Source organism: Lepisosteus platostomus, chromosome 7 (genome assembly GCF_059453375.1).
Source record: "Lepisosteus platostomus isolate fLepPlt1 chromosome 7, fLepPlt1.hap1, whole genome shotgun sequence".
NCBI lineage: Eukaryota > Metazoa > Chordata > Actinopteri > Semionotiformes > Lepisosteidae > Lepisosteus > Lepisosteus platostomus.
Genome location: NC_142617.1, coordinates 62,006,944 through 62,031,680, shown reverse-complemented (window position 1 = coordinate 62,031,680; position 24,737 = coordinate 62,006,944). Strand labels below are relative to the sequence as shown.

Here is a 24,737-nt window from a genome sequence, read left to right as displayed (position 1 = left end):
GCAGTAACTTCACAACTGCTGCTCCACAGCAAGTGTAGTACACAGACATTGTACTTCCATGCTTAGAAAAACATTTTCGTCAGTAAAAAACTCTTTGTCGTGACAGTGTACAGACAAGTGACAAGTGTAAGGACTCATGTTTCTCACCAAACCAGAAATTGAATTCTTGCTGCAAACAAGAGAATATCCACCTTAAGAGTAAGACCTGCAATAGCTAGCCAAAAAAGTCTCCTTATGTGACATTTAAGAAATCAAATTTGTTTTATCGTTAATAAAACATCTCATCCACTTACTGATTTATTGCTGGCACTTTTATCTTAAGGGACGTCCATTTCACCCATTTATACAGCTGGGTATTTTCCTGGAACAAGTCTGGTGAAGTGTCTCGTTCAAGAGTACAGCGGCAGTGCTGTAACAGAAATTCGAACCCACAACCTTCCAGTTACAAATCCAGAACCCAAACCACCACTCCACACTGCTGCCCTTTTTAACGCTTGCTGCTCATTTTCAATGCATCGGAGAAAAAGGGGAAAAAAATTCTCCCAGCTCCCTCAGATCAAAGCCCGTTTGACAAAATTGTGTTTTCTTCTCAGAGGCTTTACTTATCACAGTGCAGCATGCCTGGCTGAAATTCACAACACATGCACGGCATCCTGTTGTCTGACATGGACATCTGCCAAAGAAAAGGATTTTTGTTTTATTTGCAAGCAAAAAAGGACATGAAGCAGAGCCCACCAACATTTTGAAACAATTAGACTCAACTGACAGGATTCTCAGACAGGGAAAGGACATGTCCTGAAATGCTCCATCTCAGACAGCTGCTTTTGTATGTTGTGTATGTGGGGATTTATGGACTTAATGTTGGTATATTACAATAGTCAATATTACAAATGCTGGCATGTAAAATTATGTCGTGTAATAATAGCAGTGGATACAAATAATGCTATAATCGCATAAAACTGCTTAAGAGGTGATAATAAACTATTCTGAGTTACTGTAGCTATACACCAAATCTACAAAAAAAATAACTGCAAAAATTCTGTTTTAATCACAATTGCTATTTACTGTATCACCGAGATAGTTCTAGAGCTAGAAACCAGTAAAACACATTGAATCCGACTCCATGATTATGCAAACAGCTTTTCAGTTTTGTTTTTAGTATTCTAATCCAAGATTAAATTGGCTTCTAAATTCTCTGGTTTATCTTAATGATTCTTCTGATTCCTTTATAGCTTCATATAATTATTTGGTGACAAAATCTTTCAGATGAATATAACAGGGCATATACCTTTCCTTAAAGACTAGCATACTTGCACTTATCATGTACTGTATAGCAAATGTGTATATATAATTAGTTTATTACAAGGTTTAACAGTGTATTCACACATCATGTATAAGACACATAAAAGATATTTACAGCTGACAAACTGTTTGCTCCACCAAATCAGTTCACATATCCTAAGTAAGTTTTGCAGCAATACAAGAGTTGTAAGGTAGCAATGCTGTCATGCTGCCTTAAAATAAGGTCTTGTCTTCACTGTCCAGCAAATTGTCTCAGCTCACTTATGGAAAAACAAATACATAAATACTGGGTTCTGTCAAAACAAACAAAACAATGAGAAAAAACCTGTTTTTCCTTCCGAAATAAATAGGAAAACCATTCAAGTGAATTATCAAAAATAAAAAATAAATTATTATTAGAGAAATATGGGATTCATAGATATTATTAAGGGGTATGTTGAGAAATGTGAAAAATTTCAGTTTCCCACAAACAGCTCTTTAACGGAGTTAAAATAAAAAGCAAACAGAAAGGCAAGACTTTTACCTCAAAAAAATGAAATTAATATAAAATATTATCCCTTAATGGCGTTTACATGTTAATACAGAACAGAATAACATTTTTAGCAAGGAAAAATAATTATTAATACTTTAGCATATGCATAATTTATAACAAAGTGCTGCATTTGAAATCACCATTCTGGTTCATTTGACCCACATATCAAAAACTCCCATCTTTCTATTCATTTTGCTATGTCTTTCAGCAACATTAAAAAAGAAAGCACTCTACCTATTAAAGGGAAGTCCAAGGCAATGCTACACTTACAGCCTTTGGGTGAGACAGCTGCATTAAAACAGATTTAAAATTAAGATCAAAGCAATTTGAATCTATATAAGAGTCCTGCTACAGCTCTGGGACTGATAGAGGAGGTTGAAAATCCTAATGTATGATTTGAGGCCTCCATCCATATTTCAAAAGCAGTGAATCCAGTGGATTTTGTTTTATCAAAGCCTTACTTTATCTAGTTGCAGACTACTACGGGCACAGAACCCATCTCTTGTATTAAATTACTTCTTATCATGTATTATTTCTTTCACTGTTTATCTGAAGGATGGCCTGTATTGTGCATCAAAAAAGACTTGAAAAATGCAGTCCAAATCAATACTATAGGAAAGAGGGGCCCTGTCCATTCTGGTAGAATTTCCCATGTTTCCCAATAGTTGGATCATATACTGATTAATTAATTCCCTTTCCATTTCTCAAGGCTTTGGATATGGAATATACAACAATTATAGCTACTGACAAAACCATCCTCATTTCAAGAAAGCCATGTGCAATTGACAGTTAGAAAGATGGTTATCAAGGTAAAAATAGGCAAAAGCCATTTGTATTTGCAATATTATTGTTACATATATTTAATACAGATAATACGGATAGGTTCTTAAGGATAGCTCTGGAAATCTGGATATTTGCTGTGACTAGCCTTGACTAGTCATCAAACTTAAGGTTGTTTACATTACCCAACAGTTTTGTCTGGGGAAAACACATTCTTACTTTATTATGTAATGCAACTAAAAAGGCAGAATCAGAATAACTAAGGAATTCGACTAGGAGAAAAAACTCCCACCAGTTTCTACTCTCCTTCCAAAACATGTTTTTCTGTGGCGAATTCTAAAGAAGGTCAGAATAAGTGAGTGAAAGGCTTATCCCCTGTCACATTGCTACATAAATACCAGTCCTACAAATCCATACCATTGCAAGACCCAGTCAGCTCTTTAAATATCTGATTCATGACTGGACTCTATAATTAAGGAATTGGTATTACTTGACAGCTACACTGGAATTTTTTTAACATGTAATGTATGTGTCCCTCTTCTACCAGGTTTCCAATAATATCCAACACCTCTTTATCAGCCCCAGCTGTTAGTTGTCTTGCCAAAATGACCAACAATAGTCTCAGAATTGTACTTCTCTCAAACCAGAATAATCAAATTTAATTTTCCAATTAGTTACATAATTACTTGATGGAGAGAAACATTTCACATTTGCTTTTCCAAAATGAAACACTTCCTTACAAAAAGAAACAGTACAGTGTGTCTGTTTGCACTGACCTCCGGTTTACTGTACGAAATGTTTTTGTGCATTTTAGGAAAACACGTTAAAGAAAATGATCTTCATCAGCTCCGAGCAACCAAACGAGGTAGGGTATGGGCCGAACAGCTCATTTATAACCTCTTACCTTGCAAAACAGTTAAATATTTTATACGTTTTGGAAGCACGGCACGTGACATCAGAAGGACATTCTAAAAGGCACAAAATTGCACTGGAAAGGAAAACAGACTGGGAACATATAACATAGTCCTTTTTTAAACTTCAAATATGGATTTCCCCGTCATGATAAATTATACTGAGAATACAATTTTAGATAACTCTCTTCTTGCATTTTCCAAAATCAAATTTCTTCAATGTTCACACCACAGCAGATAGACTTGGTTTTCGTCTTTGGAGAAAGCAAGAGCAAGGTGTAAGAAAATAAAAGTATGTCTGATGATTTGATTCCCCGAAACGTACTGGACAAAAAAGCTACTGAATGGAAAAATCACATCAAATGAGCTTGAATAGGGCACTCGTTGCACGTCTGCAAAATGAAATGGGGAAAGGTTCCCTTGCAAGGTTTAAAAAGTGCCAGTTCTATCAAATAATTTCCACTTTAACACAGACGTTGTGCATTGAGGCTATTATTAGTCACAAGTTCAAAACAATGAAATGAAACACTTCATTCAAGCAAACAGGTGAAAAAATGTGGGGAAATATGATTTATCTTATCAAGGAATGACTCATTATCCTGTCGGTACCATTAATGTCTCTACTTTTAATACGTTAATAATCTGAGTGTTGGTGCCACTAGTTTTGATGTGGAGAAAACAGCTGGTCTTCTGTGTGTTGCTGAACATTTAGCTACAGTAGAAAAGCAACGCAAAGTCCAGCTGCACATGTATTATAGCTGAATGGCTATACTTTATTCCAGCCACAGATGCAATCTGTCAAGAAAAGTAATAATATTAATAATAATAATAATAATAATAATAAAAACAACATAATAACATCACTTTATTAACCCTTTACAATTTCTTGCATTAGGAATTTGTCTTTTCGCATACCCGACTTGCTCTCCATGAGACACACAGACAAGGAGAGAAGCATGGGGTCAGAGCACAGGGTCAGCCATTGTACAGCACCCCTGGAGCAGTTGGGGTTAAGGGCCTTGCTCAGGGGCCCAACAGAGTAGGATTCCTCTGCCGTCCGCGGGATAAGAACCAGCAACCTTCCAGCCACAGGCGTTGATCCTTAGCCACAGAGCCAATAATAAGCTGAATCAAAAATAAGCTGCTCTTTATAATTAGTAGCTGTTGATAATGCTACACCAGCAAAGAGGTGTACAAAGGATTCTCTTAAAGCAAGTCTCTTCATTTCACCACAGTAGCTAAAGAAATAAGTCAAACCTTGAGCTGAAAAATCAGTGAAATTCTACACTGATGAACTAGATGGATCTAATCATTCAAGTATGCAGAAAATACAACTGAAATATTTACATTCTTTACAAAGGACAGTTTTTGACTTAAACTTTGTATCTTTGTATCTTTTCAGAAGGTTGGATGAGTGGACACAATTTCTACACACAAAATAGGTGAAATGATTCATGTTAAAAAAAGATTAACTTTTCATGCCATCTACTGATTTTAGCAAAAAAAAAAATGGATTCTAAAAAGAATTCCCAAAACCTATAGCAGTGCCAATCTCAGTACTGGTGACCCACACCAATTTGGTTTTTGTCCTTGTGGAGCCCTCAGTTATACAATCATTGATTGTTCATTGATTTTAATAATAATAATATTCTACTCAAAGTGCTTGACAGGTAATGGGGATCCCCTCCACCACCACCAGTGTGCAGCCCCACCTGGATGATGTGACAGCAGCCACAGTGCGCCAGAACGCTCACCACACATCAGCTATCAGTGGAGAGGAGAGCAGAGTGATGGAGCCAGTTCATAGATTAGGAGGCCATGATTGATAAAGGCCAATGGGAAATTTGGCCAGGATGCCAGGGTAACACCCCTACTCTTTTCGAGAAAAACTTGAAACGAAACGCAAACATTAAATGGAAACTTCTTGGATCACGTAAGCTTCATTTATTTAATTCAGGTGGTATAGAATGAAATCCAGCAGGTCTGTGGGGCACTGAGACCAGGACTGGGAACCACTGGCCTATAGCTAGAGTATTTACAGAGGGAACATAACCCTGATTTGTTTCCTACTAATGGTCTCCAATCCAGCTCAGAGTTTCCTATTCACGTAATTTTCATAGGAATACAAAAAAGCAAAAAAGGAAACGATCTATGACTAAGACTAAGCAAAGTATAGTGCTCTTCTCACAAAACAACACAAAAGAGTGCCGGGCTCACCCCAGAAGCTGCTCTTTGGGAAGACCTTGCATTGCCGTGGCAACCGGGCTGTCACTCGTGCCGCCCACCTGTCACTCAGCGCCGGTTGCCATGGAAACAATCTGACAGGAGACCCAGATCACCTGGGGGCAGTCACCATCTTGCCTGTCCGGGTGATTGGGGGATGTATAAGGACTGTTCAGACTCTGCTCTGGGCCCTGTCATAAAGCCAGGAATCTGAGCTTCTGTGATCCCAAGCTTGTTCCCTAGCTTTGTCTCCTGAGCTTTGGTTTGGAATCCTCACTTTGTTGTCTTGACCACAATTCCCAGATCTCCCCCTGGCTTTTTTTATGTCTTCCCCATGTTCGACCCAGATCACCTGCATTCTGAGGCTTTCTCCAGCGTGATGACTTCACACCTGCCTGACCATCTCGCTCGGTTTGCCCTTAGTGCTGTTGCTAGTCTCCACCTCTGCAGTGAGCCTGCAGCTCCACAACCGCTGCTTGGCTGCCTGTCTGTGGAGCTGTATCCCTGCCTGCTCGCCTGTGATCTCTGCTTCGCCTGTTACACCACCATCCCCTGTCAGTGTGCTGCCTATATTTCCCCTGGGTTTCATCCACCTTTTGCCCATAAATTGGGTTCTCCTATACAACTCCCAGTCAGCAGCTTGTCCCATGAGCTGCGAGATCGTTAAACAGGTTAAGATATTGAATAACAGAAAAATGATTGGCTACAATTTCAAGATGGCTTGGGAAAAGGCCACAGAGAGAAACTTCCATTTTTCATCTTCTCCATTGTTTCCTAAATGAATATATTTAAGAAGCATTTAAGAAGTGTATCACAAAACCCAGCACAGAGTAGACAGGACCTCTGCAGTGCAGAAATGATCGATAATTCTACATTCTGCTTGCTTCAGTAATCACCCAAGGCCAACACAGCCAGCGTTATCGATAGACGATCTTGTCTGTCTACTCTCACTCATACCCTTTAAAATCAAATATGGACTGCTCAGGCATCCCTAGAGCACCTGATGTCCTTGGAAACCACCAGCCCTTGCCAAGTACCTGACCACTGATGTTTTCATAAAAAAGAATGACAAAGAAATGCAAAAATGGAAACCTGACAGAAATCCACTTCCCCGTCAATCAAGTTAAAATACTGAATTAGGCAAACCTACGAGAACCTACAAAATATCCCTGCCTTCTATCTATCCAAGAACTATAACATGAGTACAGCTTCGTCCTGAGTTAATTTTACAACCTGTCTTTTTATTATAGTTCACTTAAATTACGTTTGGCATTAGCAGATAAGTGGAAATTCCTTGTTTCCTCAGACACGTTAGAGGGATTCAGATTTCACTGTTTTTCAGGAAAAAGTACTTGATACAGCACTATCAGCAGCCCAGAGCAACTAGCAACTAGGGCCATTAAAAATACATCGGTTTTTAGCATGTCACTAAGAGTGTGTGTACACAATCAATGTAGTTTTAGGAAGAATTTCAGGTACTTGTTTTCCATTACTTCTTAGATCACAACATGATTACTTAATTCCAAATTCCAAATGTGCATCTTAGAAGTAAAATTTAATGTTCCACATCAGATGTTTAACTGTCTTTTTAGGAAGTTGACACGTGAGTACCTGCTGATAGGTACTGTACTTTATGAGCAGTGTCTCCTACAGTTACAGGCCCAGTGAGTGAGCAGGGCTTGAGTTATAAATCACCAGAAAAAATTCCTTCAAGCTACTTCTTTACTTTGTTGTTAAAGTATGAATAAGAGATCTTTCCTATATATTTCTTTTCCCATGGCACTTAGCAATCTCCACATAATTGAACATGGTAGCATTTTGCTAGAGAATGCCCCCATGATGCTTAAAAAAGTGTGGTATACAATATAAAAGCCACAAGATGCAGTTATATACAGTAAGACCATGGGGAAAAAATTAAATTGCAATACCACAGTAAACATCCAAAATAGGAAAGATTAGCACATATTGTACTCACATTTTTTTTTATAAGTTTTCACTGTGGTTTCTGTGATAACCTCCTAATGGACATGTTTGTGTCTGAGCCTGTGCTGGTCATTTTAGTTCTGTGGTATGAGAGCGAATGTTCACAAGGTGGTCTCCGATGAGGCCTGAAAAACACAAATCAGAAACATGATGGTTTGAGCACAATTTCAGAGAAGCAGACACTAGATCAAAGTGTCTATATTTTGCTATATCAGGAAGGACAGTATAATATATACAATATACAATAAAAGTATGATCAAAAATGACATAAGAATAAACATATAAAAAAGCTTTAGTCTGTCCAGTCAAATCTTTTTTTTATGAAATGACTAAACCTTTACAAAACTAAAATTGACTGTCCTCAAAAAATTCTATTGAAAATGATGTTATAAAAATTCAATTTTTGGTCAGTTCAGGGTCAGGTTACTCAAAAGGAAATGTTAGTATGTACATACAAATTAAACAGCAATGGTATTCTCAGTTTGTTCTTCAAGTCTTTTTCTTTCAGGAAATTGACCTCTGAGGCTAAAAATACATTTGTTTTATTATTAAGCCCAGACTCAGTACTATCCATTACAATCAATAGGTTTGATTATATGAGAAATAGACATTTGTCTCAATGTTGCTTAAGATATCAACTAAAGAGAATTTATCTCCTTCACAACAATAAGCAGTCCCCTTTGTGCTATCGCATTTAAATCAATCAGTTACAGTTAGAAAATCTATTGCCACAGGTCAGCTATGATCACAGTCCTGACTGTATAGAAGAAACAAATGAAACACTTGACCAATGACAAACCAACACCTAAACAGTGACTAAGAACAGAACTGTCAAAACAGCTTGAGCCAATCAAGGCCTCAAACTGAACGCAAACAAAAATAATTGATTAGCACTTGTGTAATAGAAACAAGACACTCTTATGTATCCTGTTATTTTGCTCAATATCCTGCAAAACAAAAAAGGCAAAATATTTGCTGTTCCTGCAGTCTCTTACATGGAAATCATATCCTGGAAAGCCAATTTCAATATCTCTTTGAGCTGCCAATCTTTCTTAAACTAATCAATACAAATCATAACCGAATGTAAATACGTTTATTGAAAAATGAATCAATGGAAAGCACTAAGTGAAGCATTCATCAGAGCTCGGGCTTCACCAGTAATGTCTGCAGCGCAGATTCAACCATTAGCCAGCTTCCAGAGTAAGCGAGCACATGCAGACTCTTCCTTACAGCACAGAAAATGAACGTTAACATGTCATGTCAGTGGAAAAAGCAAAAGACGGATTAATGCGTCTGATGAGGCAGAGCAAAAGGAAATATAGTGGGCCTGTGTCTCTCAATTACAAATGCTAAACACATACAGAGCATACAGGAAGTCGACATGACACACCGCACAGCTATTTTTATCACAGCCACTGTACACTTAGAGCTGAAGGACTTCCTGCAGGAGTTGAAGTGATAGGGCCAGGACTGTCAGGTATGCGCCACAATACCTCTGAAAAGGACATTTAGATCTGTGTCTTTAAACTTATCATTTCCATTGGCTTCCAAACGCGAAGACAGAATTTGTAATACATATTTAACATTTTTTTGCCTTACTGGTATTACAGAGCCAAAGGCATATTATGGTGTAGGACGCTACGTGTTAAGTAAGCAGTGAAGAGAGAAGGGTGGAGGACATGTCCAGTGTACAGTCACTGAGGAGACACTGTAGGGAAAAACTAGAGCTTAGTCAGACAGCTGGAGACAGCCCGGGAGGAAGGGTGAGATCAGAAACAACTGCCAACAGCCTGCTGAAAGTACTGCAGGGGCGGCACAGAGACCAAAGCCGTGTTGACGACTCGACACTTGCTTGAGGAATGATAATAATAAAAGGAACAACAAACAAATGTCACTGCAGATTCTTGTTTTTTTTTAAATAAAAAGCGTGTCGCCACAACCTGGCCCTGTTATAGCAATTTGGCCATAATTATCTTTTTAATTGCCTGTCATTGTTGAGACAGTGGATGAAAGCATTATCTTCTCTATTCATCGTTTCGAGGTTACTGTGTGTGAGCGGGGAGCACTTGTCCCACTGTCACTGCCTACACTTCACAGCCCTTAGTGCGCACTGCCTGCAGCACTACTGAGTGTCTACAAGCCTGTGGTCAGAATAGGTGAAACACAGAAGGGCCAATGGAGATCAGTGACCTCTTTTACACAAGATACAAAAAACTAAAGATTCGCTCCAGTACTGTAAGGCTTCCAATCGGGAGACGTCAATATAGTATGCATGCCGTGTCAAAATGCACTCAATTTATTGCAATTGTCAGTATCAAAACACATTTAGTCTTTTTGGATTTCATTATGAGAACCTCTTAAAATATTTTCTGTAATCCTTTGTTGATCACGGTTGTCGAGAAAATAAACTTGACCTCGCTTGTCAGAAAACGGAGAGAATCTGAACCTGTTGTGAAAAAATGAAAAGACTTTCCTATTGAAGTCATAATATCAACAGACCATGCTTTACAAGTGCCACAAAAGAGTGGTTTAGCTGTGACTCTGCTTATATTGAAACCTCTTTTACATTTTTTGTACAATTGGCAATATGTTTGCTAAAGAAATTTAATAGCCCAGAGGACCCCAATCTTGACCTTATTACGTGTCTGGGTCTCAAATTGGACTGATTTGAACTGTTTGATTGTTTTCAGCTTTTAAAAATGGTGGTGGTTGCCTTGTATTTCATTAGTACAGCAAAACCACAAGCTTCAGAGTAGAAAAAAAACTTGCAAATGTTTAAACCAAGTAACTAGTTTAAATAGTTCAATTAAAGGGGAACTGCAGCCCCAATTTCTCAGACCAGGTATTAAATCTCAATAACAAAATAAATCAATAGATTGTATGACACAATTGTACAAATTAAGCACAAAATGGTGAACTTTTTGAAACTCCTGTATGGATGTCATTGTTTTCGCAAACCCCTTCACGAGAATTGCAACGTGAAGCGGCCCTTCCTGCTCACTAGTCCCTGCAGTGACTAATGTTAATGTGATGTAAGAGCAAATCAGTACGAGTTGTGCAGGAGACATTTCACTGCTGTAATGTTCCAACATGATCTGCATGCAGAGTTAACAAGTAGTATTTGTCGGCAAAACCATCTCGATTTGTCGGCAATATTTCTATTGGATTAAAAGCGACATATTCACAAGCCTGCTTCTTTACAATGTCATAGGGCCTCACACCTCACACCTTCACCTCACATGAACATCTGTTGCCTTGTTCTGAATCGCAGAATATGGCACTGCGCACACCTGGAAATTTCATCTAGTTTTACATGTTACTGTATACATTTTACTTTCACTGTGGTTTGAAATGCACTTATTAATGCTGATTCAATCTAAGCCCAACATATAAAAATGCTACTCCCCTTTAATGCTTCAATTAAGGAATTAAGCTATTAAAACTCCAGGACCAGGACTGGGAACCTCTGTGCTAGACAAAAACCAAGCTGGCCAGTGTTATCATGACTCACTCAACTAAGGTCAGTACTGCACTTGCATTGTGAATTCAGGATGACAGAGGGCTGTGATGAGATGTCACCCTGGCTTTAAGTCTGACTAGAAATAGTTCGTAGTTATTTTATCTAAACATTAGATTTGAGTTTAACAATATGGCTGAGATCCTATGTTCTTTAAGCGTCCCTAATGTTAGTTAAAAACAAGAGGAACATAGGCCATAAAATACCAGTAACAAAGAAAAATTGTGTAGTCAGTCAGGGTTACTTTTTTCCAACCAATTGTTTTGACTTTTTAATCAGAAGTGTTATAACACCAGTACTTCACAGCATGAGTATGAATTTCCTATTCTAGATGAAAACATGCAAATATCACTCTGTTGTTTTTAACTTAACCATAACCACAACAGACACAACACAAGCTACAGTTTTCATACGTTAGGTGTTAGGTGAGGGTTTGTAAAGTAAATTGCACACGAAACTTTCTAGTACACCTCTGTGTCTAATGTAAGAAAAAAAAAGCCTATTCAGAATATTTTATGACAGGAAGATATATATTCGCAGACGTATGAAGGCACTTATCACATGTAGCAACGTTTCTTTCTAGAAAAAAATCAGAAACTTTTACAAAACGTAAAAAAACATTTTAAAAAGAGATTTCTAACCTCTAGACATAAATGGACATTGTAATTATTGAACTGCTCTACAATATATAAGGCTATTTTTGTTTCTTTTATACAAAAGTATTTCATGGTTATTTAATAGCATAAATTGCAAAAACTTTTTAGTGCATGATCAGTCTACAAAGTTTATTTATTTTTATTGTTTTTGGCTTATCCTCTTAATAAAGGAACTCTCTATCAGTTAGTTGTATTCAAATTATTAAAAATTAAAAAAAATGTTTTCAAATGTACTGTAACCATCATTGTATAGCAGCCTAAGTTTAAAAACAATAACCACAGAGCATGCTTAGTCATTCTATAAGAATTTTGCTGTCACCATTAGTTTGAAAAATACCTAGCATCCTTGGGGCACTTTTCTGATTGTTTCCTATTCTAGAAAGTGACACTTCAGGCAACCCGAGACCTAATGAAAAGTTTGCGCAAATTGTGTTTTTTATTTCAAAAGCAGCACTTGATGTGACAAATGTCTGAGTTGCACAGAGCTAATAAAGACTGCAGTTTGAAAACCTTTGCTTTTGGCAATACCAGACAATTTCAATTATGCTATCCAGTTAAATGATCCGCTAGTCAGATAAATAAATTAAACTGCACATATGAAATAAAATATTATCTGTGTTTAAAGGTATGTTCTATAGTTCTGGATCTACACAGGTTTTATTTGATTAGCATATTTCATATCAGGTTAAAAATCCCTGTTGATTTTTATAAGGGCATTTCTACCTAGACGTTGTATGAAAAAATCTTTTTTCCCAGAATAACACTACTTACAGTTCTTTATAGAACATCCTACCTTTGCAACACCCCAGAAAAATGAATGAAATCACTGCTTCAATATCTCCTTAAACTTCAATGTACAGAGCATGAGGCAAGACTTACAAGTCATGAAATGTGTCTGAATGTAGTTAATATTTGACCCCAGTCTGCAAAAAGCAATGAAAACAGAGCACAAGAAAACTTTCCGGCCTTTCCTACAAAACCACTTTTTCAAACTGTATTTAAAAAAAACATTTTGTAGCATAACAGCCTGAAATCAAGACAGAATAAATCAGAATTTATTTTACTTTTATTTACACATTGTAACATGCAACCTCCAAATGAAATATAAATGCTTAAACATTCCAAAAAGAGAAAGAAGAGCTATGAAATGAAATACAAATGAAAACCCAGAAAAATGTGTTGGAAAAGTATGCACAAAGTGTGTTACTTTTGCTAAGGGCGTGTGCAGTCTAGAAGTTTCATATACCCTCTAACTTGCAAGGGTCCCATTGTTATTTATGTGTTAAGGTTTGAACTCTATAAAAAATCCACTCCAAGACATAAGCTTTCTTAATTCATTCATCGTGGTCTGAAAGAGAGAAAGCATATTTTATCATTAACAAGGGTAATCTGATTGATACAAAATATCTGCAGCAATATAGTTACATTCTCGTTGTTTCTACTGTATATATAAGAGACAATACTATGTCCAGCTGGCATAGTAAATGAGCATTAACAGTATTTTCCCCATTAAAAATGCAAGCTTGTCTTGTGCCACATGTATTTTTTTGCTGACAAGAGATACACATCCTCACACAAGCATGATCTCATTGTCAAAACAAGGGAAATTAGGTGTTCACACTTAAACATTGACGTTTTTAACAAAACCTGTTTTTAGCAACTTGTTTCACAAGACATTTTCCATTCCCCTAAAAAGGCCTAATGTGCAAAAAAACGTTTTTTTCATTCATTTACTGGGACATGCTCAGACATGACAAAAATAGCATCTGTGAAGAAAAACATCTTGCCTTCAGTGTGAACCATCACTTTTTTTAGCTTTAAGTATCAGACACACATCCTACAAACTTAAAAGTTGCCAGATCTTTTTTTAGGGTTTTGTTTTTATTAAAGAGTTAGCCTTTTCCAAACGCTGCAAAAAGTGCATTAAATGCCAATTAAATGACTTCTCTACAGTGAGAAGGTCTTAAAGCAGCTAACAAGACCATTAACCCTCTATGGTGCTAAGATGCGCCTATTTCACAGGTTACTATGAAATATCATGAGTACTGTATGATAGCAAAGTACATAAAAGCATTGTTTGAGAAAAGCTCAACATCAGCAGCATGAGAGTTTGCATTTTTATCCTTTTCTTTGTTAACAGAATTAATTTCAACATCCTGCGTATTTTATGATTTCATTTTTCTTCTTGCTGGTCTTAGTTAGTAAAATCACTTTCAACTTATGTTGTACAGTATATGTCAGTGTTTGTTACACCTGACCGTAGCCTCCACAAATACTGTAGGAATGTTCTTCCAAAATTTTTGTATCGGTTTGTCCAAAACCTTTGGACGAAATAGTACAGCCCACTTGCATTTTAAAATGAAAACTACAGGAGAGGTTGAACAGTAATCGGGTCAGTTAAGTTTTTGTGAAAAAGTCACATTTGAGGAGCTCTGAAAAAGAGCAAGCCAAACCACAATACGAAATTGACAAAAATGAAACTTGGACACTTTGTTACCTCAAGGCCATGACGTTATTGCTTCATCTATTACAATTGAACAAGGAAAAAAGACATTTTTATTGCTAGCTTAAGACTCATAAAATTCCAATAATGGCTTTGTTTTAAAAGAATGAATTTTCCTTGATCTCATTGCTATAATAGAGTTCCATCTAATTTACTTACTTTTATTATTTATATGACATAGGCTTTATTATGTCACCTTTAATCCTTTATCTTTTCCAACAAATTCAAGCTCATGAGTAAAAATGATCTGCCTGCGAAACAAAAACCAAGAAAGGTCTTCCAACTGGATGATGATAAATACAAGTGCAATACTGATCAACTTCTAAAAAAGCAAATACCATTAGAAGGATTTTTTTTGACGTCCTCTAAGATGGTGAATGGGTTCTGTTTAGGAAGTCTAAATTTCAGTATGATAAACTGAAATAGTATCAGTGCATTAGGTGACCATAGAGAGGAAATATCCAAACAGATGCTCCCCGTCAAAGAGCCCAGATAAGATGAAGACCCTGGCCAACAGAACTGAACCCTCTGTCCCTAGCCCAGGAGTTCAGAGCTCTAGTCTGGGAAAGCCTGTGTTTTCACTTGAAGTTGTAATTGCCTAATTGAACTCAATTGTTTTCATTAAGCTTAGTCCTTTTCACATTCTTCAGCAGTTGATGATTTAAATAAACTAATACAACCTTCTAGATGTGGCTCTCAAAACACCTTTAATTGTATTCTCTTGTTTTAGCCCTCTGAAATTAAATAGCCACCATAAAATGGTAAATTGCATGAAAGATGAAATGAAAGGTTTTCCATTGTACAGTTATTATTCCTTGCACATCCTAATGGCCAGTACTTACAGTACTCCTAAAATCTAAACCTTTAAATTTGACTTTAATAGCAAAGAATCATCATCATCATCTTTTTTACCCCAGAAAATATACTGATGGAAAAAAGAAATGCAACACCTCCTCCTCCACACCCTGGCCCTCCCATCTGCGTGGAACAGGCTGAATAGTGACTCATCCATGAAGAGGACCTGATGCCACTGCTGACAAGTCCATCGCAGCCTCTGTCTGGCCCAAGCCAGTTGGTGTGACGTCTAGGAGGTGTGAGCTGACAGGTCGCCTTCCTCTATGGCCAGCAGCATGGAGCCTCACTGTCCTGTCACTGATGTGGGCATTGTGTCTGCTGGCAGCTTCAGCAGCAGTACGGGTGGCAGATCTGAAACGATCTCTCAGATGGACCAGTCTGATGTGCCGGTCCTACTCTGGTGTGGTCACTCGAGGGCAGCTGGATCTTGGACGGTCATCTGTCCCGCAGGTCTGCTGAAACCTTCTCTGTAGTCGGGACACAGTGGAGCGGCTCACTCCATAGTGTCTGGCAACGCTGGCACATGACAGGCCTGCCTGCAGCATGCCAATGGCCCTCTCCCTTGCTTCTGGTGACATTCGAGGCATTATGGGGTGCACAGAAAACTGACAAAGTGTGGCCTTTTTCTTGCAGTGACCTAAGCTTTGAATTAAGGCCTTTTGAATTAAGGTGACTTGATCAGGCATTGTTCCACCTGGACCTTCTTGGGTAAAAGTCTGCAGTGCTCCAAACCAGTAACACTTTGTATCGACTGGACTTTCAAGTGGAAGCTCAGACGTAACTTGATTTTAAGTGGTTGATTCTAAATTGTTCCATTAATTCATGTATTCAAAAAGCACAATTATACTCTTCTTCACTGTCTAATCATATGAGTGTACTAAGGTCAGCTACAAATAGACCTCATTTCAATGTTTTAACCAGAAACTTTAAAAAGTTCTCTTCATGTAAATTATAATTAAAGAGTGTTTCACAAGTCTGCTTCCTGGAAGTAGGGGAAAGTGTCTTCTACAACAAAAACAATACACCATTTACTGATAGCATCTCTTCTCATTAGTTACATTTTACATGCAGTCTGAGTGATTGAAGTGAAGCACATCTCGGAAAACAATGGAGGCACAACCGTTGCAAAACCTTCTTTGCTTATTCCTAGACTGTTATAAAGTTATGAAAATAAATTCTGTAACCTCTCTGAATATGTCTAGATAAAGAAATCACCCTCATTCAGGGAGTAAATCTGGAAATGAGTGACAATTGCAGGAAATCTAAGCACAGCAAACCCATTATATGCTTTAGACTCTTCGTTTAGCTGAATTTAGCTGTAAAAGACGAAGGGATTGTTTAAATTTACCGAAGAAAAAGAGAGTTAAGAAAGTCCAAATACTGCAGAAATAGATTTTACTATACAACTTCTCATTTTAAGCACATTTGCAAACAGAAAGTATAAATACTGTACATACTTTTTCTATTTGAAAAAGTAACAGGTTTTTTTTTGTTTTGTTTAAAGCTCTCTTTCCTAGCTTAGACATGTAAAGGTCTCCAAGGAATATTATCACATTGTTTTGAGCATTATCAAATGTGAAAACAGACTGAATAAAAGTATTCTAAAATTGTTGTAAAATTTATTTTACAACACCCCATATTCCTAGAATGTTCACAGGTTAAAAAAAAACCTCCATAAATACTTTGACCTTAAAATACTTTAATTGTAGCAATTCTACTTTTTGAGTTATTTCAAAGGTTCACTCCACGTGTAATCCTGCAAATTCCTGTACTTTTAAGGAAGAACTCCTTTAAAATACTCAGGAAAATATTAGTACAGACAATCCCAATATTACTGATGGTGACAATTCCCCAGAGGAAGGAGAACTGTTAATCAGGTGTCTGCTTTAGACAGATTTAGCACATACAGTTTTCTGCTCTGCAGAAACAACATGCGTCAAAATTCTCAACTAGACTGACACGAAGATTCAATTACTCAGCAGGAAACAGCAATCAAACATGCAAATCACAGGGTGGGTGAAAGTTCACTAGCTTTAATCCAGATTTCTTATGCATCAATATACTAGATAAGGAGTTTATAAAACCTGATGCATAATTTAGACCCACTGAGCAGTATTTTTAGATCACTTTGCTGGTTTTAAAAGAGAACCGACATACAATTGTCATATACGTAAAGGAAAAATCCCAAACCAAAACCACAAGGTTTTACACATTCGGTAAGATCAAGTGACAATCTATTTTTTGGAAACGTATTATTAACCTTTTGCTACTTTAAAGTATTATTTGAAAATTAAATTCTCAATTTTATTTGAAGATTATACAGTTAAACATTTATTAAAATAAATCAGGAACAATATAATTTAAACAATGCACTCGCTCTAAGCAGATGTAGGCTCTTCCACTCAGAAGCTTCACTTAAAAACAGAGACAGGAACTTCAATCCACCTCTAATCTGATTAAATCCCACATGTTAATCCTCCAATGAGGCAAAAACTTTATTTTCTGTAGTCTTCAGAAAGCTAATTTTGTAAAGTTTCCCACAATATCTTTGCCAGTGATTCAAAACTACTATTCATTTCATATACTCTACACCACAAAATGTTTAGTTTTCATTCAAGCATTGTTCTTTTAACACACAACAGAACTAAATAATTATTTGGAACAGTTTATAAATTTGCCAGATCTGAAGCTTCTGACTGATGTCTGCTATACAGTACAGTGCCTTGCGAAAGTATTCGGCCCCCTTGAACTTTTCAACCTTTTGCCACATTTCAGGCTTCAAACATAAAGATATACATTTTTTATTTTATGTGAAGAATCACCAACAAGTGGGACACAATTGTGAAGTGGAACGAAATCTATTGGATTTTTGAAACTTTTTTAACTAATAAAAAAATGAAAAGTGGGGCGTGCAAAATTATTCGGCCCCTTTACTTTCAGTGCAGCAAACTCACTCCAGAAGTTCAGCGAGGATCTCTGAATGATCCAATGTTGTCCTAAATGACTGATGGTGATAAATAGAATCCACCTGTGTGTAATCAAGTCTCTGTATAAATGCACCTGCTCTGTGATAGTCTCAAGGTTCTGTTGAAAGCGCAGAGAGCATCATGAAGACCAAGGAACACACCAGGCAGGTCCGTAATACTGTTGTGGAGAAGTTTAAAGCTGGATTTGGATACAAAAAGATTTCCCAAGCTTCAAACATCCCAAGGAGCACTGTGCAAGCGATCATCTTGAAATGGAAGGAGTATCAGACCACTGCAAATCTACCAAGACCTGGCCGTCCCTCTAAACTTTCAGCTCAGACAAGGAGAAGACTGATCAGAGATGCAGCCAAGAGGCCCATGATCACTCTGGATGAACTGCAGAGAACTACAGCTGAGGTGGGAGAGTCTGTCCATAGGACAACAATCAGTCTTACACTGCACAAATCTGGCCTTTATGGAAGAGTGGCAAGAAGAAAGCCATTTCTCAAAGATATCCATAAAAAGTCTCGTCTAAAGTTTGCCACAAGCCACCTGGGAGACACCCCAAACATGTGGAAGAAGGTGCTCTGGTCAGATGAAACCAAAATCGAACTTTTTGGCCACAATGCAAAACGATATGTTTGGCGTAAAAGCAACACAGCTCATCACCCTCAACACACCATCCCCACTGTCAAACATGGTGGTGGCAGCATCATGGTTTGGGCCTGCTTTTCTTCAGCAGGGACCGGGAAGATGGTTAAAATTGAGGGGAAGATGGATGCAGCCAAATTCAGGACCATTCTGGATGAAAACCTGTTGGAGTCTGCAAAAGACCTGAAACTGGGACGGAGATTTATCTTCCAACAAGACAATGATCCCAAACATACAGCAAAATCTACAAAGGAATGGTTCACAAATAAACGTATCCAGGTGTTTGAATGGCCAAGTCAAAGTCCAGACCTGAATCCAATCGAGAATCTGTGGAAAGAGCTGAAAACTGCTGTTCACAAACGCTCTCCATCCAACCTCACTGAGCTCGAGCTGTTTTGCAAGGAAGAATGGGCAAGAATTTCAGTCTCTCGATGTGCAAAACTGATAGAGACATACCCCAAGCGACTTGCAGCTGTAATCGCAGCAAAAGGTGGCTCTACAAAGTATTAACGCAAGGGGGCCGAATAATTTTGCACGCCCCACTTTTCATTTTTTTATTGGTTAAAAAAGTTTCAAAAATCCAATAGATTTCGTTCCACTTCACAATTGTGTCCCACTTGTTGGTGATTCTTCACATAAAATAAAAAATTTATATCTTTATGTTTGAAGCCTGAAATGTGGCAAAAGGTTGAAAAGTTCAAGGGGGCCGAATACTTTCGCAAGGCACTGTATATAATCCAATCCAAGAACTGGGCTTGAATGCTCCACTTCACTTATAGTCCACAGAGTTGAACACAAAGAATAATTTAGTTCTAATAATATCATGGATGGGCAGAATTAGCAAAACAATCAAACACAGTGTAATATCATTCATATTAATTTCATAAGCCCAAAGATTTCTTAACTGTAAAGTACAAATAACTGTTTTAACTTTGCTGTCCCAATCTTATAGGTCTTCACAAAAAGTATTATACTGCAGCCGCTCCAGTTGTAAAAGAAGTAAAAAACAGCATTTCCTTCGATTATTACCGACACTCATAGTTTTAAGCTTCGAGGAGGAATGTATATTTCAGACAACACCTAGTTCAGCCTTTTCGTATGCACAGTCTGGATGTAAATAAAAGTGGCAGAGCTATACAGCTGAGAGGTATATGAACTAATCAGAGGTCTTTTTTATAGTCATGCACAAAATGTGAACTATCAGAACTGACTGTAGCTGTGAAGAAATTATTTAACTTAGGAAGTCTGCCTGATGTATCACACATGAGGAACATGTTCTGGCCGAAGATGAGCTATGCTCCAGTCAATACCTCTCCTATGCTCTGTTCCCAAGCTACTGGTGAAGCAGGTGCTACAAGTCCTGCTTTTCTCCTAAGTGGTGCTCTTGGCATTGTCCAACTGCAACTAAACCAAGATGGGCCCTTTGTACAACAAACTGAACAGCCAGACCAGAACAGAATGACTTGAAATTGTTTGAAAGCCTTTTCAAATTTCCTCTCTAAGGCTTCTCACACACTTGTAGTCTCTGTGGTGTTTTTTTTTTTTTATTTCAAAGAATCCGTTTGCGCGTTTTCATCCAAAGAAGCTTTTTAATTCATCCCACTTCAGCTACAGATGAGGTCAACCGGGGATTCTTTTAACATCTGCAGCAGTGCAGGAAAGGGAAACCAAGAAACTCCATTAAAAGTACCAGCAACGTGTAATAAACGGGCCTCACCATGCACTTCAGTAATGGAGGAATTAAATAAGGGAACTCAGAACATCTGTAGTTAAATGATAAGAGTCCTGTGTGCACCTTTATTACTGATTTACGTTTAAACATGGTGATCTTAAAAAAATAAATTAGGTTTTGAATTCCGTAAAAGGAAAAAGTCTTAGCAAGAGCTTTAGTGTGTGAAAAAAATAAGAAATGTAATGTAAAATAAGCAAGAGCCACCCCCAGGTTTTGAGAAAGTTACCCTATTTTTAAAATATGTATTTCTTTGTGTTGTTTATCCTTACCTGGAAAGTAACTTTGAAGAGAAATCCTAACACCTGATATCTGATATTCTTAAGCCATGATTAGAACTATTACATTAGTCTTTGTTCAGTCCTGAGATCTTGCTACATTACATTATCCTGCCCCTTGCACCGCAGTTTGTATTGCATTATGTTGTAACATTAACTACATCGCATCTCTCTATGTACTTCTCTAAATGACTTGACTTATAGCTCACTATGAAATTATAACACCTTATTACACAAACCATGATTATTTCTTATAAGTCACCTTGCATGAAGGACTCTGCTAAATAAAGAGAAGGGCTTATGTCTGTGGCACTGGGCAGCATGAATCAAAAGTGGCTAAAAAACTTATCAGAATGACAGCTCGCATCTCACAGGACATGTGTATGTGTGCAACATGTACCTTAGTCACTGCGGTGGGGTGATGAGTTGCTGGACTGAGCCGCCGATAAACATTCCAAACACGGTTTTAACAGAGATAAATTCTGGGTTCTGTACTTGTATACTAGTCTAAACCTTCTGCAACCAATGAAAATGGTTTGTCTCTAAACTATACGGAGTAACAGAATCCATTCAACAGCAAGAGCATATCCTCTTTTTCAATAACATTTGTTTCGCAGGAAGTCTTCTGTGAACTAGAAGCCCCAAGCTATTAGAATTAATTATATTATTGGTCCATACAGTGCTTTTCCAGTTTGAAGCATTATGACTTACGGCACAATCAATTTCTGTTTTAGTTATTCCCCTTCTGCCTTCAGCTCTCTCATCTATAAACATTCCCATGCTCCTTATGCAAGTATCTTCCAAAAACCAATTGAGCTAAAAGAGTAAAGTCAGGCTTAAAGGAACTAAACAATTTCAGCAGCATACAGTAACATTAATGTTTGAGACAGTTTACTGTTTATTTTTCTGTTTAAAGCTGGGTACTATACAATTCTTTTGGAATACCCCAGAACTACTTTAAGCATCTCTTAGTGTTTATCCTAGGATTATCCTTAAAATAGGTGGTTAATACAATTAAAAAGGATTCCCTTGTGCTGTTAAAAGCACCAATAAAGCTCGAATTAAACCCTAAGTGTAGTATAGTATACCACAGTAAATACTGACCAGTTCTGTTGACATTAAAATATCAAACCTTCTGCTTGAGAACAGGTCCAAGTCATTTGTTTCTCTAAAGGTCACAGCAATAACAAATATGCAAAGCAAATAACTAGAAATCCTGTAGAACTGTTACAATGCCACAGTGAAAACACTCGTGGAAAATGATGTCATGATTTTGTACTTGTAAACACTGCAGATGCTTCACTACAGCACATACAGTATCTGAAGTTCAAAGTGAACTATAAGTCCCTTAAAAAAGTTCTTACAGACTCCAGAAAACACAAGAAGACTCTACCTATTCCAGAATGCCTCCTTTCATTCTCAGAACATAAAGTGACGATTGTCACCCTGGAAACCAATTAACCTTAAGCCCCCCCACACAAACACACCCATTAAGCAAATTAAAGCCTGAAAACTGGAAAGGAAGAAATGTATTTGTTTGTGTAGAAAAACTATTAAACATGCAAATAGGAGAAAATGTATGCTTGTGCATGCCTGTGAAGTTTTGAGAAGCTGACAGTTTTCATCCTACAGTTCTCAAAAGCAATCAGAAGCTCGGAGTACCAGAGACAGGAGCCAAAATTAAATAAAGCTGTACTGGAAGAGTAACTATACTGAAGTCAAACAGATCAATTGACTTAATGTTTAGCTTGATGAACTAATTCCTTCATTTCTATACCAGTAATGTTTCATTCAAACACTGTTAATAACATGCTGTTAATGAACTCATTTAGATCCACTGAATAGACTCATAAGCTGATGAAGAATGCTTAAGTTTAATCAAGGGATTACTGTACTTATTCTGTACAAGCATAATTTTTGTGCACTTTGCTGGGACCGTGCCATTCCAATAATGAACCACATATTTTGCAGTTCCTGTAAAAAGACAATCCTTTAAACTATGACTAAACCTTCAATCTTGATGAGTACTCACTGGACTATCTGTACTGAACAGGAGAAGAACTCAACCAAAAGAAATTGGGTTGATGAAAAATAAAGTTCCCCCTCCAGTTATTTTATGAAAATGTACTGGTAATCAAGTGATACTACTGTCTGCTTGACACTGTTGAAAGCTGAGAGGCTACTGCTGCTGACCAGCAGAATCTCTGGGTGTGCACACATGTGAGTCATCCAGAGCAGAGCGGAACTGTTAAAGATAAACCATGCTCTGTGCCCTTGGAGAAAATCACACTGCGTTTTTTTAAATACCTGCCACAGGCCATCGCCCATTAAGAATGCCTTCATTTAAGCAATGCATTATAACTGATAGAATGAACTGTTAGCTGTGTGCTGGTGGTCTACACAAATGAGTCACTACTCTACTGCATATGGTAAATGGCTTGTCTTCTGTTAATTTGGGAAAAGCCTTGTACAATCAGGGCCTGATCTGAAAGCCCTTGTGTGATGTAAACAGCAGGTTTACAGCTGTATCTCTTTAAAAAATTAATCATATACTGTAGTTTACAGTGTCAAAAGAGTAAACAATAAGGCTCACAAACACAAGGATCGTGTTAGATGTGACTTTTCTTTACTTACCAATAAGAAAAACAGTCTGTGCGGGTGAAACCATACATTTACTGAAGTGCCTACATTTTCCTAAAAGCAAATTATTAAGCATTCTGTTTTATGAGCTCATTAGTTTTGTTTAAACAGTTTAAAACAGCCTTGTGAAAGACCACCTACCTTACATCTAGCGATTACTGGGTGTGTGCACCACTATAATGAGACAGTTGAAAAGGGAAAATAATTAGGACTGTCTATTTCAGTTAGGTTATTTAATCTAATAACATACATAAAAGAGTAAGAAAACATGAAGTAGGCATATTACCTACTACTTTTAACTTTATTTTGTAAGTACAGAAGTGCTGAAGTACCACAGAGATATGCTCAATGGCCATAATATTGCAGTCCTCCACTGGGGGGTGTTAATAATTTTGCTGGTTTATATTTTTTAGGGATATCTTTCAATGTCAGATTGTATAACCAGGTAAGAGCCTGGTTGATAATTGATCATTGCATTTTGATTTCCTTGATTCTCGGTTGCTTCTGAGCTCTACAACACATTCTCTCTTGGCCAATATGATTCTATATCACCTATATGATTTAAACTGAAATACAGAAGTTGTCATATTAAATTATTATTGACAGGGTCTCCTGCTAAAACACATTTTAGCGCTTAAGAGCATTTCTCATTTGTCCTTTAGGGACCCAAAATTATATGTACAGTATATGCAGAAGTCCCCCAATAAAACAGATTTGAACACATTTACAGTAGATCAAAAATAAAATGATGAAATTCAAACTACATTATTTGCAAAGAAGAAGATACCCCTGCATCAATATGTCAGAAAGCCTATAATTTAATAGAGGATGGGTTGGCAATGCCTGTTATTTGATGTTAACAGATACAAACTTGACATGATGTTGACTAATATGAAGTACTTGTGCTAAGAATGGTATATTATTTTGCATCTGTTTCTTGAAATCAAATCTTTTTTAACCTGACAGGATGAAATTGTCTGTCTGCTTTGCAAAGCGAAATGCAAATTGCTGCTTTTTTTAAGCACAAACTTCACAATGTGGGTAAGTGCTGGAAGACTTGCTACTGACAAGCCATCTGGTACCTTTATTGTTATCATGGAAAGGTTTCTTGAAAAAGAGAAGCCAAGCTCAATCTTGTGATACTTTCCATTTTCCACTATGCAAGACATGCAGTGATCTGCACAAACACCCTGCTGGGACTATAACATGTT

General features: G+C 37.3%; 1 protein-coding gene across 5 annotated transcripts in view; it reads right to left on the bottom strand.

Annotated features, from left to right (window-relative positions):
* Positions 1 to 24,737, bottom strand: part of otud7a (OTU deubiquitinase 7A) — a 107,576-nt gene that overhangs the window by 48,102 nt on the left and 34,737 nt on the right. For 2 of the 5 annotated variants that reach the window (XM_088641610.1, XM_088641607.1), the window contains exon 3: positions 7,724 to 7,856. The exons of 1 other annotated variant lie outside the window; for it this stretch is intronic. The gene's annotated coding sequence lies outside the window, so the exon portion shown is untranslated. Of the gene's footprint in view, positions 1 to 7,710; positions 7,857 to 24,737 lie in introns of all 5 variants that reach the window. 2 more of the 5 variants (XM_088641609.1, XM_088641608.1) reach the window with 2 other exon arrangements.